Source organism: Crocuta crocuta, unplaced genomic scaffold, assembly GCF_008692635.1.
Source record: "Crocuta crocuta isolate KB4526 unplaced genomic scaffold, BGI_CrCroc_1.0 scaffold561, whole genome shotgun sequence".
Taxonomy (NCBI): domain Eukaryota; kingdom Metazoa; phylum Chordata; class Mammalia; order Carnivora; family Hyaenidae; genus Crocuta; species Crocuta crocuta.
In genome coordinates, this window is record NW_027530529.1 from 2,945,347 (window position 1) to 2,962,552 (window position 17,206).

Consider the following 17,206-nt stretch of genomic DNA (forward strand, 5'->3'; position numbering starts at 1 on the left):
CTAGTTCTTGGGACTTAAACTTGTCTTTCATGGATGAACATACATCCCTATTTAGAATATATCCTTGACATTTCTTTTGCCTGAATGGGGCCCACAGAGCTCTTTAAGGCTGATGCCCTGGCCTTTCCTGCTTCTAGCTGCTTCAGGTGAGCAAACATGACCCCATTTGTCAGCTTTTCAGAACTCAATTCTCTATGACATTTTTCTTTAAGCTGAACCATTCTCTGGAGGTAAGAGGACATGCAGATTGATAATGGCTACTTTGTAATGGCAGAATTTGAAAATAGACTTATATTTTAAGTTATCACAAGCTTCTTCTGAATTTACTTGATATGTCCATCAATAACATTCCCATTTTACTGTCCATGCCGTCTCTGACCTCACACTGCTCTTCAGTGTTTTCTGAGTATCCAGAGCTCAGGAAACTTATGAACTCAGTCATGGAGGGAAGACTGTGTTGCTGAAATGGGAGCCTTCCAGATACATACTTACTACCACCCTAGAAGTCACTACTTTTTCTCCTTTGCCCAGAGATAAATTTAATGCTCTCTGGAGATGGTCTTAGGTGTACTGAATGTGACATTAACTGTAAGAGGTTGGTCTCGTTTCTTCATCCACCTGGTACTGTTTATGCGTAAAGTGGGAGAAATAAAATCTACCCCCTGAGTTAGTATGAAGACTAAACAAGTCATTCATTCATACAATAAACTTTACTGCACCACTTCCACGTGCCTGACTCTCAGCCTGGTGATGGAAACACAAGGGTAACTGGGACCTGGTTACAGCCTGGCAGCATCTCAAAGTCTGGAGAGGGAGAAAGACCAATAACAGGACTCTCAGGAATCCCGGGGTGAGTGCCATGGCAGGCAAAGAACGTGTGGAGGCCTGGAAATGTCAGAAGACGATTCCCAAGGAAAAGACACCTGCCAGGGCACCGGAGCTGAGGGGCAGAAGTTCTTCAGGCACCGCTGGGTCCATGTGTGCTTTGGGGAGTCATTCAGAGGCCATTCCAAGTGAAGGCAGAAGACTTCAAGAAGAGATGGAGGCTGGATAGTTTGGAAATTGAGGGCAGCTGGAAGACAGGGTTGGAGAAACGTGGTGAGGAGGATGAGGGGTAGCACCATCAGAGTCAGAGGACCAGTCAGAAGAGGGAGGCCCTTCTTTGCCCATCCCTTCACCCTGCAGCCCTGATTTACACCCTTGTTTACTCTTGATAGGGGTTTATGACTGTCTTCTGAAGGTCTTCTGGCTTCTAAGCTTGACTTTTTGGACTTCCATGAGAATTATTATAACTCTGATGCTGACGTTCTTCTGTTAGAGCCATTTACTAATACTCTTTCATTTCAGGAGCTGTCCCATAAAGCCATTCTGGGAAATATCTGTTCTGAGAATGCTCTGGGCTTCAGACTAGAGAGAGGTAATGGAGTGATGAGCATGAAAGGTTCCTTGGGGAACATGTCTGGGAAGTATTCCTTTTCATTCCCTCCTTTTAGGCAACATAGCATGATCTTTAAAGCTCTGAGAAGTCCTGTAGTAAAGGAACACCTTTCCATTTAACATGGAATTTCACACAGTTATATTAACCATTGAAGTCTCTTTCTTTGTTTTTTTCCCTACAGAATCTATTACCGTCTCCCGATAAGCAGGAGTTGTTTACAGAGCCCAGCATGGGCAATGTTGGCACGTAGGATTAAGTACAGAATTCTGAGAAGGATATACACTGATGAACCTGCTTTGCATGTCTTCAGTCTCATCTTCCATGCTTTCTTTTCTCACCATATCTCTAGTTCCTGTGCATAACTTGAGGTTCCCAAACTTACCATGGTGTTGTGAGGATGTGACGTACCTCCTGGAGAGAACTCAGCTAAAAGGGAGATGAATCCAGATGCAATAAGCTTGACTCAGGATCAAGATTGCAGTCTTTGGAGGGAGTCAGAAGCTGTGAGTGTCACAGAACGGCTGACATTTGATAGAACATTCCCATTGCCCCATGGACACACAGACTCAGCTTGCTGTCCAGGAGTGAAAGCCATGGGCTAACTGTGTGCCTTTGCTCAGCTATTTACCTTCCTAAGGCTAGTTTCCTCAACTATAAAGGTGAGATAACAATGATTCCTGCCTCAAGGGCTACTGAAGGGATTAAACATGAAATGTCTGGTATACTAGTTGGCACGTGGCAAAGTACTCAGTAATCTAGCTGGCACCACTTATGCATAGTTATTACTAACTAATGATGATACTAATAATAGCTGATATAAATATAGTGCTTACTATGTGTCAGGTACTTATTCTCAACATTTCACACATACCCAGTCTTCACCACAACACCAGGAATTACCATTATCCTCATTGTGCAGACAAATGAGTGATTTTATTTATCACACAACTAGTAAGTACTGTAGCCAGGGTTTGATTTTAGGAAGTTTGTCTCCAACACCTATATTTTTAACTACTACCCTAAATGAAAATAAGCAAAGTAATAGAACACCAGTTTCACTAAAAACTTTGTAAGTGGTTTGGTAGCCCACAGAAACATCCCTGTTCTGGGCTCTTGCCGATAGAAGGGAACACAGACACACACACACAAAAGAGAGAAAGGCAAGTTCCCTCATCCCACAAGATACCCCTTTGCAGGTTTGGCCATCAGTAGCAGTACTCAGGAAAGAACAGCAATGGTCAGCTAGATTCAAATTGCTAAATAGAATGCAGCTGTCTAGAAACTTCCAGAAATCCATGAGTGGTAGGAAATGGGAGTTTCTGTGCCAGTAGACTGGGGCAAACACTAGCAGATAACTATGAACCCACCTATACCCAAGAGGCAATAGCTTGGATGTATTCCAGCTTTTCTGACTCAGTACACACCCTCCTGACTGTTAGCGGTTCTTTCCTTGGTGGTGCTCTGAGAGAATACACCCTAAGCAGATTCTTCTACATGTACCCTCATGTCTTACTGCCTATGGTGAGGTTATGGCCTTAACCATAAGGGCTGTTCAATAAATGCATTTTAAATTAAATTATATTGAAAAACCAAAGACAAGTCCAAGTTTATAACTATGAAATGCTCATAACAACTGGCCATCTGATACCCACGGGGTGATTATTTGATCTTATAAAAAGCTGTCATGGAACAAATAGAATTTGCTTCCAAAATAATTTTATGCAGTTTGGAGTGACACAAGCTAACTTGCAATGTACGAGCAGTTTGAAATTAATGTTCATCTTTCAGCTTTTTATTAAGTTGGCCAAAAACCAATCTAATTCCTTTTTTTAAAAAATAATGTTTCTTCTCCATAAAGCTGAGGGAAATGGTGAAACCACTGGATCTTTTTGAAAGTGGCAAAAGCCAAGTGCTGGACTTTTTAGGCTTAGAGACAAATGAAGTAATGCCTCTATTTGGGGTAGGTTTGGCGCCTATCCATCATGGCTCCTGCTAAGTTCTCTGTGACTTATGACTTGATTTGGGCTAGGAAAGCAGTCTGGGACAGGGAAGCACTGAATCTTGCTAGTGGGATTTTGAATGCCACCTTTTCACCCTGCACTTCTCACTGGGTGGGGGGAGGGGGGTGGCTGTTCACGTCACCCGACAAGTGGCCCTCTGCAGCCTCCAACTTGTAGGCCCTGTGGGTACAGCAGCGAACGAAGTTGACATAGTCTGGTCTCTGTCCTTGTGGAGTTCACAGTCTGGTAGACTACAACAAATTAGCCAACTTCTCAGAGTCTCACTTTCCTTTATAGGAAAATGAGTAGAATACTCGCATTTGAGACAGTGTTAGGGGATCTGGCATACAGCACCCCACGCTCCATGTGACCCTCATTTCCCACTCCTGTTGCTGCCTCTGTGTGGCCCTGTGTCTGGGAACCTGCTATTTCCTCTTCAGTCTCACTGCTTGATGCATTTTGGACACCCAGGTCTGGATGTTTAATCCATCCCTAGGTCCGCACTCCTCCTGACCTCAGTTTTTCCTTAGACCCAGCCTCCCCTCGGTGGCCCACTGTGTTCACACATTATCCCTTTCTGACTCACCTTGGGCTCCTGGATTTTCTTCCAGAACACGTCCCAGTGGCTCTCACGCACCGCAGGCCTGACTTTGCCTGAATGCCCTCCCCCACGCCCTACGTCAAGTCTTGGCACAAGGGCTACAATGCAGTTTCCTCCTAAAGGACTAAAGCTGAGCAACTTTTTCCTCCCTTTCTGATTTACGGCTGGGAGGACTCACACCACAGGTATCTAGCTTTTACACTCTGAGGTCTCAGAGGAAACTCAATTCCTCAAGGCTCTTGGCTCTGAAGTTTTCAGACCATGGACGCAAGAAGCACCTGTAGATATGAGTATTTAGCCCCGGATCATGAATGATGAGGATCTTAGGTAGCAGTTATGTGGCTAGTTAGGAAAAGTAGAGAGTAGCACCGAGGCTCAACGAAACTCTTTGGATCTGTGAAACTGTCCAGAAAATTTCAAAGGATAAAGGACTCTAGGCTGCATGTGAGTTGCTTACTGGCCTGTAGCCAGGACAGGCTCTCTAAGTTCAAAGCACACGTTGTAGTGAAGGGGAAAACTATGGGCTCTGTGTTCAGTCATAAGAGTAGCGCTCCACATTGTGTCCATTCATTCAGCCACTGTCAACGAATATGCAACCAGTTTCTACTTTCCTTGTCTTGGTCTAGAGAGACTCTGGGCAGGCCAACCTAATCTTGTGCCTCATGATGGTTACATCTGCATCAGAGAAACAGACAATAATCTATGCGAACAAATGCATAAGATAACATCAGTGAGTCTGATCATGGAATAGTGACCAGGAGGTGCTATTTAAACTAGGATGGGCAGGAAAACATTGCTTTCTTATAATTTGCCTGGTGCCTGGCAATAGGGCCAGGGGAGGATTTCTCAAGCTTGGTACTATTGACATTTGGGCTGCATAATTCTTTGTTTGGGAGGACTGTTCTATGCTCTCTAGAATGTTTAGCAACACTCGAGACGCCAGTAGCTTCCCCCTCCCTGCAGTTGTGACAATCAAAAATGTCTCCAGACATTGACAAATGTTCCCTGAGCACTGTGGATGCTAATGGATTTGGGGCTATTTTTTTTTTCTTTGTGTCATTCCCAGCACGAACCACCAAATGCAGAAAGATAAAGTCCTTTTGGTTCAATCATCACAGTAATGAGATTCCGTCAGATCTGGTCCCAGAAGAGAAAGAGCTGAAAGCCTAAGGTATAATAACTCAGGTATAAAGCACAGATTTGGATACACCTACCCTTTTATCAGAAGGAAGTTAGGACAGAATAATGGACCGAAAATGGGCTTCCCACAGGGAGAGAGAACAGGAACTCCTACTATTTTTGTGACAATTAGCAGGTTACTAGGCTTGCTGGTCTTCTATGTCCTTATTCGTAAATGGGTTGTATAATGTCCTCCTTACAGGTCACAACTGCAGAAGACTTTGCTGTGAGGCTGAAATGAGAGGACATATGTAAAGTACGCGGATCAATACATAATAGTTCTTATGATGGTTACTGTCATTTTGATTAATAACTTGGAGCCTATATTTAAATTTGTTCCCAAGTTTGAACTCAGTCTGAGTGCTGTTGGATTGTGGATTAACAAAGCAAAGTTGTTTAACTCTTTTCATTTATACATTTTGATTTTTTTTTCTCAACTAGCTTAAAATCTTCAGTAATCATTAGAACCCCCAGTGCTTGTGAAGAGGCTACAATTTTTCTTCACCTCCGGGTACAGTAGATGCTAATGGCCTTTTGAAGTCTGTGGCTCAGGGCACACCACTGGCTTAGGTCACAGGCTGAGCTAGGTGACTTCCAGTGCACCAAATAGACCTCAAGTGAGTTGTCTGAAGCCTTGGGCTCTCAGCCTAAGCACAGTGGTGTGGCCTTGTGGAATAAATCCTGGACGAAGTCCAGAAAGTCCTGAGCTTCAATCCTAACATTGCTGCTCACTCTCCAAGTTGCCCTGTGTAATCACTGTGCTCTTGGGTCTCGGTGTCAGGAAAAGGGGCATGATGATGACTTTCAGTGCATACTTGGGGCTTGAGAAAATGCAGTCACTGGTATACTGGTGCTCCTAGATTATTCTGTGCCTTCATTGGCTGTTTTAGTGTCAGGGAGACCTTGTAGTCCAAAAAATGTTTTATAAAACAAAGGTAGGAGCAAAAGAAAATGTTATGAAATACAGGAAACTGTTGAATTCTGAGGACCATAACTTCATTCTGGGAATTTGGCTGACTCTCAAGAGCAGACCTCTAAGAGGCACAGCAGCCCAGATGGTGGAAAAGAGATCACAAGTTTGATAGAATCCCTTCTTACAGAGCCGTCCTATATGGTGACCATTTCTGAGTTAGAATCATAGACATGGAAAAACCTCAAGTATCCTTAGACATTATCTGTTTATTGGATTTGCAAATGCTTTTAGTGGTGGAAGGTTTTACCTGCGAGGATCCTTTTAATGTATGAGTGAGACTGACCTTTATTATGTAAATGGGACTAAAGAACAATGGTGGGTTGTGGGGAAGTGCCAAACAGGTAGGTGAAGAAAGTAAGATGGAGATGGTTTGCACATTAAGTCAAGGCAAAGCCTAGGCTAACACCTGCGTTAATTTGGATGGACCAGGCTGCCTCCCACGGTCTTCAAATCTGTGTTTCTGCATCTCAGAGGTAATTAATTCTCAGTAAAACATGCTTCCAAGAAGCAAATACCATCACTTTCCTCCTTACAGAGGATACTAGATTGGAGAGAATCTTTAATAAATTCCTTTTACGTGCCTCACTTAACTTCACCATATCTCATTGTGTAAAGAGAAGAAAGTCTTCCCAGTTTCCTTCAAGTAGCCTCTCCAAGTGCAAATACCTCTCCCCTTCACCAGGGCACTTGGGCTTTGAGAAAGCTTTGAGAAAAGGGAAAGAATAATCTACTCAGTTTCTTTTTCACACCCATTCCCTTCTACAACCATCTTTCCCACTTAAAAAAAATTGTCTGGGAAACCCAGGGATTTTTCTTTCTGAGTCATGTGTTCAGCAGTGGTCCCTCAGACAAAGCCTAAGCATTTGCTAACACCTATCATCCCTCAAGTATCTCCTCTTCCCTGAATTCTAAGTGTTGTTGCAAAATGCTTGATAAATACGCGTGAATAAGATAATTACCTACTCCCATTTCTAAAAAGCCTTGATGTCAGGTGGAGTTAGTAAGACAGACCTCTCACAATTCAATAATAACTCTGTAAACATTGTTTTCTCCTGTTTAGTTGGAATAACAATAATTTCCAGTTTTCAGATAAATATTAGCCAGAGGGTGTTAATTGGCATGAGAATGTCTTACCATTTACTGTTCTGATAGTAAATTTTTTTAAATAACCAAATGAAGCAAGAAGTGTTTCAAGATGAAAAGAGTCCTACTGAGGGTATCATTCTGAATCAGGAAGCGACATGTCCCTCAGCCCTGCACAGACAAGGTGAGGCATCACTTTTGTCAAGATAAAGATGGTGCTGGATCCTCACCTAGTTTGCCTCCTTCTCAGAATCAAGGCCACGTCTCTACATCACCTTTCTAATACTGACTCAGCGGAGATTGTCAGCTGAGCTGTAATTCACAGGTATCCTGGTGGTGAGGGTGGACAGAAGACCTGGTTATCCAACTGAAGAATCATGCCCTTTCTTTTCTTTGAATTTTGGTCCTTCATCAAAGGAATGGATTTAGAATAGTTTTCAGAATCTTCTTCCTGAGTCTTTCTCCCTTGATCCCTGGGTCAGATTTATATTTCAGAGCACTGTAATGTCACAATCAGATCTGAGTCATTTCTTCCTTTTAAAGATAGGAAAATTGGGGGGTGCCTGGGTGACTCAGTCAGTTAAGCATTCAACTTCGGCTCAGGTCACGATCTCACAGCTCATGAATTCCAGACCCACACTGGGCTCTGTGCTGATAGCTGGGAGCCTGGAGCCTGCTTCAGATTCTGTGTCTCTCCCTGCCCCTTCTCCTCACACTCTGTCTCTCTCTCTCATTCAAAAATAAATAAATATTTTAAAAAAATTTTTAAAAAGATAGGAAAACTGAAGTCAGTCTCAGGTGAGTGTCCTGTACCTGGCCAAACAGTAAGTTAATGACTATTTAAAGCCAGAATGAGAACCAGTCTTGCCCTTGTGTTCCCAGTGCTCCTTTAGCATGACTGCATCTCATCCTAGACTTTAGAGTGCATGGCTTGCCTCTGGTCTTTCCATTTTCTGGGGTGTTCATTAATGTCTAGTGATATTATTTGGCTTAACACAGAGAAGTGAGTCTTGCAGTGGGGGCGGAGTCCAGGGCCATTACTTGTATCCCCTAAAACAAAGACTGATGTCACTGAAGAGGAAGACCAGCAGGCAGTTACCTGGTCACTCTGGAAGATTATCTCATCTTTTTTTTTGCTTGTTTTTGTTTTAATATTAGTTTCCAGAAAGGAAATACATTTATATTTCCTTATTAGCTGAATATTTAGAAACAATAGTAAATTTCTAATAGACTAGATGACCTCTCACATGACCTCTCCATCAAAAAAATGCTACATATCATGTTCACTCTATCCGAGACTTGAAGTACAGTCAATTTTCCTGTTTTGTTGCTATTGGTGTTGTTTTTAGTGTGATTTGTTCATTTGTTTATTGGCTTGCTTTATTTTACTTTATTCAAGATGTTCCTGAATAACAGGGCTCATTGAATATGTGTGGAGTCAGTCAGTCAATGGATGACATTGGTGATGATCTCTGCAACGTGCATGAGCCTGAGCTGGCAAACTAAACAGATAAGGGGAGGAAAAGTCAATCGAAATTGGAAGTGGTAGAGAGTAGACATTTTTGATAATGAAAAGGCAACACAGTTGGTAGTTCAGGGCTCAGGCTCTTAAAATATGCAGAAAATACCTTATTTTAATTTCTCTCTCCTTACCAACCCCCCCAAATAAAACAAAACAAAAAAATTAGTGATCTTGCTTAGACCAAGATCCAACAAATATAATTTTGGAAGACAGGAGTAAAGCTCACGTAGATTAAGGACATATGATTATGTGTTTGTAAAGAAGGATGGTTACTAAATGGGTGTTAATTTTAACAGCTACAATCCAATGGGCTCATGTATATGATCCTATTTGGAAAAACTATGGTTAACTATTTAAACTCCCCACTTTACAGATGAAAACACTGAGACTCAATTTTACATGAACGGTGAGTCCTGGAATGGGAATTTTTTTCCAGTGTCTACACAGACCTGTACTCCTGCACTTTACCATGTTGCAACTCACTTTACCATGTTGCCTCCTCTCAGATGGAAGGGAAAGAGAAATGAAGAACAGGTGAGATTCAGCATGAAGATGGAAATGAGGGAAACTGGGACAATGATATCTGGACAGTCCCTATCTCTCCAAGAAGTGAAAAGAAGCCATCTGTTCAGAGTAGAGGGTGCAAAATAAGGTAATGCTAGTCAAAAGTGGAGACAGAGGAGACCAACTGGACTTACAATAGTTGTTGACGAGAATGTGAGAAGGAGTTAACATAAGATGAGAGATGGCCAATCTTATCTGGAACTTTCTTTGTGGTCTCTTCTGGAGCTTCCCTCCTCCACCTCCTGCCAAATCAGTACCACTCCCATGAAAAGGGCATTTGTTTCCCAATTGTGTTCCCAAATCACAACCTAACTTGAGTAAGCGAAAGACCATGGCCCAGAAATGGATGCACACCCTTAGTTGTAGGAACCAGAATGGCAGACACTTTATGGACTTGGCTTGGGAAGACTGCAGGCCATGGGTGGACTATCCCAGCTGGTCTCACACACACTCTGAACCTTAGCCCTCATCAGGTCAAACCTCATTGCCTAAGTCATTTTTGCTCTGTCATCTGCCATCTTTCTCTTTGAGTCTTGGGAAGTGGGAAGAACATAGTTTGATGTCTATTTGTGTATTTCTTTATTTATTCAATGAACATTTATTTAGTGATAACTATTTACTAAATGTTTTCATATACCATCCCATTTTTATCTCAAACCAGGACTATAGGGTTGATTTTCTTCACACTTTACAGATTAGGCAATTGGTTCAGAGAAGTAAAGTAGCATGGTCATAGCAGTGCATAGTATGAAAACTGACTCAAGCTCAGTCTTTTCTGCCGGCCTCCTCACATGTGCTCTGGGCCCTACATTGTGAAGGGCTGTTCTGCCTACTCGGCCTGGCCTCTAGGGCCTTTGAGACCTAGACAGACTGATTCCACATGTCTTGCTCTTAGAGGGCAGAGAACCACTCTACAGATTCTATAGGCCTGCTTGTACCATACAGATTATTCTGAAACTTTGGTTTCCATCTTTGAATTTTACCTCATGGCCAAGATATTTCTGCATTCTGAGCCCTGTGGGAACCTCTAGGACACAGACTTGAATGATTGCTAACCGTGAGAGTTATTACAGTAATTAATTAGTTACTACCTCATTAATTTGGTATTAATTTACCACTGTGGTCATTTACTATTGCATAACTTGCTGTGGGGCTTTTGGGTGAGTTTTAACATTAGGATATGTGACTTTATCCATAAGTCAATTCTTCCTTTGCACTGAATAAAAAAATGCTACATGCGTGGGAAATAAGAAAGCAAGACTGAAAAAGCAGCCTCCTTTAATTCTTCTTTTCTAAGTCTATTATTTTTCCCTTGACTAAGTTTAGAGCTCCTTCAGAAATTGCTATCACCAAAGTTTTGGCTATTTCTGGAGTGAGGAACTCAGAATTCCTTCAGTAACTCTTAAGTATTATTGAGAGAGAAACTGACTTTTCCAGGTTACCTGGACTCCTTTTCAGTTAAGTCTGAATTGTGTGTGTGTGGGGGGAGTGTTGGTGTGTGTATGAAGGGAGTTGGAATGGGCCAAAAATGATGTTGGGAACATTAGGGTGAGAGGGAAAGGGGGACTCTATCCTTCTTACATTACGCCATGCTAAAGAATAATTTTTTTAATAAAATACAAATATTATTAGTTATGTTCCTCACCGATTTCATGGTTCTCAATTTCCTGTTCATAAAAGTCTAGACTCCCACACATGACAAGCAAGTCCCTTCCAAATCGAACACCTCTACCTGCTTACTCCTCCTGTCACAAATGTAGCCCTTTCTCCTTGCAATCCTATATTTCAACTAAACCAAAGGGCCTGCACCCTTGCCAGGAGAGATGTGTGACCTTGCACGAGAGGGATCTCTTGTCTCCTCTCATCGACCTGGCAAGCTCTGATGCATCCCTCAAACACTGACCCTCTCTAAATCTCCCCTTGATTCCTTCAGTCAGTGTTTTGCTTTCTTCTTCTTTAAAATCATTGTATACACATCTTCATTATTGCCAGAGCTTCATGTACCATCACACATGTCTGCTTGCCTTTCTGTCTTCCCCCACTGTACTGTGAACCACTGAAGATAGGCTCTTGTTTCTATTTCTTTTGTGCCACCACTCTAGAATAAAAAGGTATCCATTAACTTTTCAAAGATGTGCAGAAGAAGGAAGGAAGGAAGGAAGGAATGAAGGAAGGAAGGAATGAAGGAAGGAAAGAAGGAAGGAAGGAAGGACAGATGGATGGACGGATGGATGGATGGATGGATGGAAATAAGGAAGGAAAGAAGAAAAGAAGGGAAGGAAGGAGAAAAGGAAGGTAGGTAGGAGGGATGGAACCAAACAAGGGAGAATGGGAAGGAGTAAGGAAGAAAGGGAGGGAGGAAAGGCAGACAAATGAGTGAGGGTCGCTTTTTCACCAGCGGTCCAGTGCTGCGTAGGCAGTGAGCTGGGTGCATTCAAGATGACATCTTCTTCAGTCCTCACAAGATCCCTGTAACATGTTTGTTATTACTCTTATCTCAGGTAAGGAAACAGATGCTCACATAGGGGAAAGCACTTTGCCAGTGGTCACCATGGGAAATTTCAGAGCTGGGATTAGAGCCTGATCTGTCTGGATCCAAGGTGTGATTTAATTCTATTTATCCAATTTGCCTCTTAAATCCATTCTTCTCCCTCAGGCTTTACAAACTCAGGCCCTAGTTGATCAGAGTGTTCTTGGAACCCTAAAACCAACAAAATCATTCTACAACTCTGTTAACACTCTATCCTGAATATTTTCAGTGGAAAACTGAAAGACTGGGGGAAAAACAGATTTTACTATTCTCTTTATCTATTCAACAGTAACAATATAAGCTAATATTTATTGAGCACTGTAATGGTTAATTTTGTGTCAACTTACCTGAGCCACCCTACCCAGATATTTGGTAAAACATTATTCTGGATGTTTCTGTGCAAATTTTTTTTGGACCAGATGAACTTTTAAATTGGTGGACTTCGAGTTAAGTTGATTATCCTCCAAAATGTGAGTAGATCATATCCAATCAGTTAAAGGGCTTAATAAAATACTGCTCTCTCACAAGCAAGAAGGAATTCTACTAGCACACTGTCTTTGAACTCAAACTTCAGCTCCTCCTTAGGTCTCTGGCCTGCCAGCCTACCCTGCAACTTTAGGCTTAAATTTCCACAATAATGTGAGCCAGTTCCTTAAAATCTCTCTCTTTTCTCTTTCTCTCTCTCTTAAGGATATGAATCCTTGGGTTCTTGTTAAATGAAGGTTCTCATTAAGTCCATCTGGGGTGGGTATTGAGATTCTTCATCTTCCACAAGCTCTCAGGTGGTATCCAAACTGTTGCTCAGGGAACCTCCCCATCTGTTTCCCAACCCCCCAACCCTACCCTGCTGTGTGTGGCACAGCTTTAGGGCACTGGCTGTCAGATTAATACATCTGAGTTTAACTCTGACACTGGAATGTTAACCTCTTTGTTATTCAATATCCACTTCTACAAAACTAAGATGACAAGACAACCCAGTTTATCATAGGGCTGCTCTGAAGATGAAATGATGGGGTCACATGAAGCTCTCAGAATAATGTCTGACACACCATAAACACACAATAAACAAAATGTGTAATTAATTTATATTGTTATTGTCATTTTTAAAATCTCAGTGGTTCTCAATAGAGGTTTGTGGGTAGAGGTTGGCCATGATTTTGTCCTCCAGAGGATATTTGACAAAATCTAGAATCATTTTTGGTTGATATGAGTGAATACACGGAAAGTTCTATTGGCATGTAGCGAGTAAAGGCCAGAGATGCTGCTATGCATCCTACAAATGATTATCTGGCCAAAATATCAATAGTGCTGAGGTTGAGAAACCTTGCAATAACCCTGCAGCTTAGCACTTCTCACTCCCAGTTTTGATATGAAGGCGCAGAGATCTAAGAATATGGCTAAGGGCACACATTTAGCCAATTATGTATGAGCAATGTGAAACATAGACCAATGTGAAAATACACAACTGAAGCAGATACTTTTTTTTTTTATGTTTTATTCATTTTTAGGAGAGAGAGAGAGACAGCGTGAGCAGGGGAGGGTCAGAGAGAGAGGGAGTCACAGACTCTGAAATAGGCTCCAGGCTCTGAGCTGGCAGTCAGCACAGAGCCCGACGCGGGGCTCGAACCCACGAACCATGAGATCATGACCTAAGCGAAAGTCAGACGCTTAACTGACTAAGCCACCCAGGCGCCCCCTGAATCAGATACTTTTGAAGCTTCCCGAGTCAATGTGTATGAGCATCTGTATCTTCACGTAGTTGAACTCCCTTTTTAACTTCTAGGGCTATAAACAAGCTTTGAGCCAGTATTGTTCTTGAATTTCAATCAGAAGTGGAGTCCCAGAGGAGGCCACTCAGTCATGAACTATTCTTTGCAGAACCAGTGGAGTCACATACCACTCATGCAATTCAAATCCCCACAGACAAAGGGAGGACGATTATTGTTTTTTGAGAAAATGAAAATCCATATGGATTAGAGTGTGGGCTTCAACGCATGTTTCAAACCTTGTACAAATGAACAACAGGAGTTTATTATTATTATTATTTTCCAATCACAGCATGGCATTTGTAACACCCTCTACAACCCACTTCTCTTTTCTCTTTTAATTCTATAAATATTTCTAAACTGTCACTTTCTCTCTAAATAAATCATCCGGTTAGAAAATTTGTAGAGAGAAAACCTAAAACTTCTTAGACTGGTTCACTCAATTCAAATTAACCAGCCAATCAACCAAATAGATAAAATCATAAATAAAAATCAACCTGTAACAAAACTATTATTTTTTTTTTATTTTTTTTTTTAATGTTTTATTTATTTCTAGGAGAGAGAGAGAGAGAGACAGCATGAGCAGGGGAGGGTCAGAGAGAGAGGGAGTCACAGACCGAAACAGGCTCCAGGCTCCGAGCCGGCAGCCAGCACAGAGCCCGACGCGGGGCTCGAACCCACGAACCGCGAGATCATGACCCAAGCGAAAGTCGGACGCTTAGCCAGCTAAGCCACCCAGGCGCCCCTTATTTTTTTTAATCATAATGCAAGAGGCTGGGCTTTTTCTGAAGGCAGGATTGGCTCTACCCCTAATTAACCATATGGCTTTCCTTCAGAGCGAGCATTGGTTTATATAAAACACAGGTGCTAGAATTGCCATGGTAAACTATCGAGGAAGGGCTCAAAAAGTGGCCATGCTAGAATGTGCTTGCTACATAGACTCTGTAAACCTACCATATAGTTATGTTATTCATGAGAATCAATGGGCACTCTACCAAAGTACAAATTATTGCTCTGGTTATGGGGACACCAAGTATTGCTGAGAAACTCTGTGATAGTTGTCTGAATTCCTGGAAAAATAGTAATAGATGCAGCTCTAGAAGTGGACTCCCCAGTTGAATTGGTAGGCCAAGTCATAACATTTAATTTCCAGAAGCAAGTGTATTGACTCTAAGGGGAAGCAAGAACAGAATGTCTGCCAGGGGAACTAAACTTGAAGAGACCTATAGAGTCTGATGTTTCTAGAGGTAAGAGATGGGCAACCAGCAAGATTGTTCCTTAATATATATAACAAAGAGATCAGGAATGGATGGGCTGAAGGCTGAGGTCAGCTGGACCAATGAAAAGACATAATGTCTTGCCAAGTATCTGGATGTGCTCTAGTTCTCAGACCCAGTTTCTATCAATAGGAAGGGAGTTAAGGTCCTATAAAACACCATAGCAAATATATACAATAGTGACTCCCTAGTCCTTCCGCAAAGGAACCTATAGCTATTTAATAGGTGACTTTTTTTTTTTAACCATGAAAGACAAAGATCCAGATCTTTTCAAAATTGTTGGATACAGGGTCCAAACCGATGGTGATCTCCGGGGATTCAAAGTGCTATCGTGGCCTCTGTTATAGCAGACTCCCAGTGGAATCAAGTAATAAATGGAGTCCTGATGCAGGTTTATTTCACAGTGGACCCATCTATCCTGTGATGCTTTCTCTAGTTCCCTGATTATATAATTGAAAAAAGACATCTTTAGAGGTTGGCAGAATGCTCATATATATTAGTTGTTAGAGTAAGAGCTATGGTAGTAGGAAAGACCAAGTAGAAACTCATGAAATTATTAGACTTATTCCTACCTTAGCCAAGATAGTAAGTAAAAAATGATATCACTGATACTTTTCCTGAACTTAAGAATCTTTAGGAGTTGTTGGAAGTAGCTCCCATACAATCAGGAAGACTCACCCCTACAGTTAAAAGGAGCCTTCACCTGAGGTTTAAAGGCACATCAGAACAACTTTATCATGCAAGTGCCCTGCTGAATCACAGCTAGACTTTGGTAATGATGGAAAAGAGAATGGTCATGTGAAACCCTACAAATAACAACCACAAATACTGGATACAAAAAAAATCTGTAAATATGCAAAAACAGATGACACTTAATTTGAAAAAAAGAAAAAAACAAAAACTTGAAGTGGTAAACATGTGAATTTGTGGCTTTGTGGCTCAGGGACACCTTAACAAATGCAGCGTTTGCTATAGAAAACCAAGATAAGAAAACCTGCAGTTCAGAAATGTGAAATCAACTTGAAATTTAAAGAGAAAATTCTGGCAGGAAAAAAAAAAAAAAACTTAGAAGGGATAAGACTCAATTTCAATGCATAAACTGCCTAAATTGCTAGTTGGCTGCTGAACTATGCACATGTAGAAGAAAAGGTGTCTCTGAAGTAATGAAGAAAAGAAGACCCAAAAGAAATCTACGTATGGCATATAGAGGTATGTGGAAGCAGGTTATATGAATTTAATGCTTCCTTTACTAAGTGTATCCTTCAATGGGGAGAATTTCGGCTGGCAAAAATCTGAAGCTGGACATTCTTGAAGAATAAGAAAGAAACAACAAAGACAAAAGCTGGATAAGCAGCTGAGAATTATGAGAAATCCCTAGAAGAGAGGAAACCATAGAAGGAGTAGAGACCATGTTTTCTCAAATCCTTACCTGATCTCAAAATTTCTCAAGCACAAGGAAGATATACAAAGAGCCAGACTAAAAGATAAGCAGTGGGAGGTAATAGGGATTGACATCAGCAGGTGTATAAGTTTGAATTTGGAATACAAGTAACTTAGCCACCCAATATAATCCACTAATCATCAGGAGAACATGACAAAATCCTGAGCCATAGGATATTATCTATAATGTCCAGCTTTCAACCAAAAATTGTTAAATAGGCAAAGAAACAAAAAACTAAAACTCATATTTAGTAAAAAGACAGTAGTCAAAAGAAGCTGAATTTGTGTGAGATAAATACTGAATTGAACAGAAAAAACGTTTTCAAAACACATATATAAATACATTAAAGGAATTAGAAGAACATATGTTGAAGTAAATAATATGCTAAAATAAATGAACAGGTAAGAATAATCTCAACAGCAAAATGTAAATTTTTAAAAAATATTTTAATGTTGTATTTATTTTTAAGAGAAAAAGAGAGAGACAGAACATGAGCAGGAGAGGGGCAGAGATAGAGGGAGACTCAGAATCCAAAGCAGGCTCCAGGCTCTGAGCTAGCTGTCAGCACAGAGCCCAATGTAGGGCTTGAACCCATGAACCATGAGATCATGATCCAAGCTGAAGTTGGACACTTAACCCACTGAACCACATAGGCACCCCACAAAATGTAAACTTTTAAAAACAGAAAATCTAGAGCAGAACAACAAAATAGCTGAAATAAAAGATGATCTCAATGGGTTCAACAATAGATTAGAGATGGAAAAAGAAAGAAGGATTAAATCTAAAAGTTTAACAAAAGAAATTACCCAATCCAAAGAATGGCTATGGGGGT

General features: G+C 41.2%; 1 long non-coding RNA gene across 2 annotated transcripts in view; it reads right to left on the reverse strand.

The window, feature by feature from the left end:
* Positions 1-5,295: 5,295 nt before the first annotated feature.
* Positions 5,296-17,206, reverse strand: part of LOC144234285 (uncharacterized) — an 882,104-nt gene continuing 870,193 nt past the window's right edge. For both annotated transcript variants that reach the window (XR_013335914.1, XR_013335913.1), the window contains one exon: positions 5,296-5,450. This is a non-coding gene — a long non-coding RNA (uncharacterized LOC144234285). The remainder of the gene's footprint in view (positions 5,451-17,206) is intronic.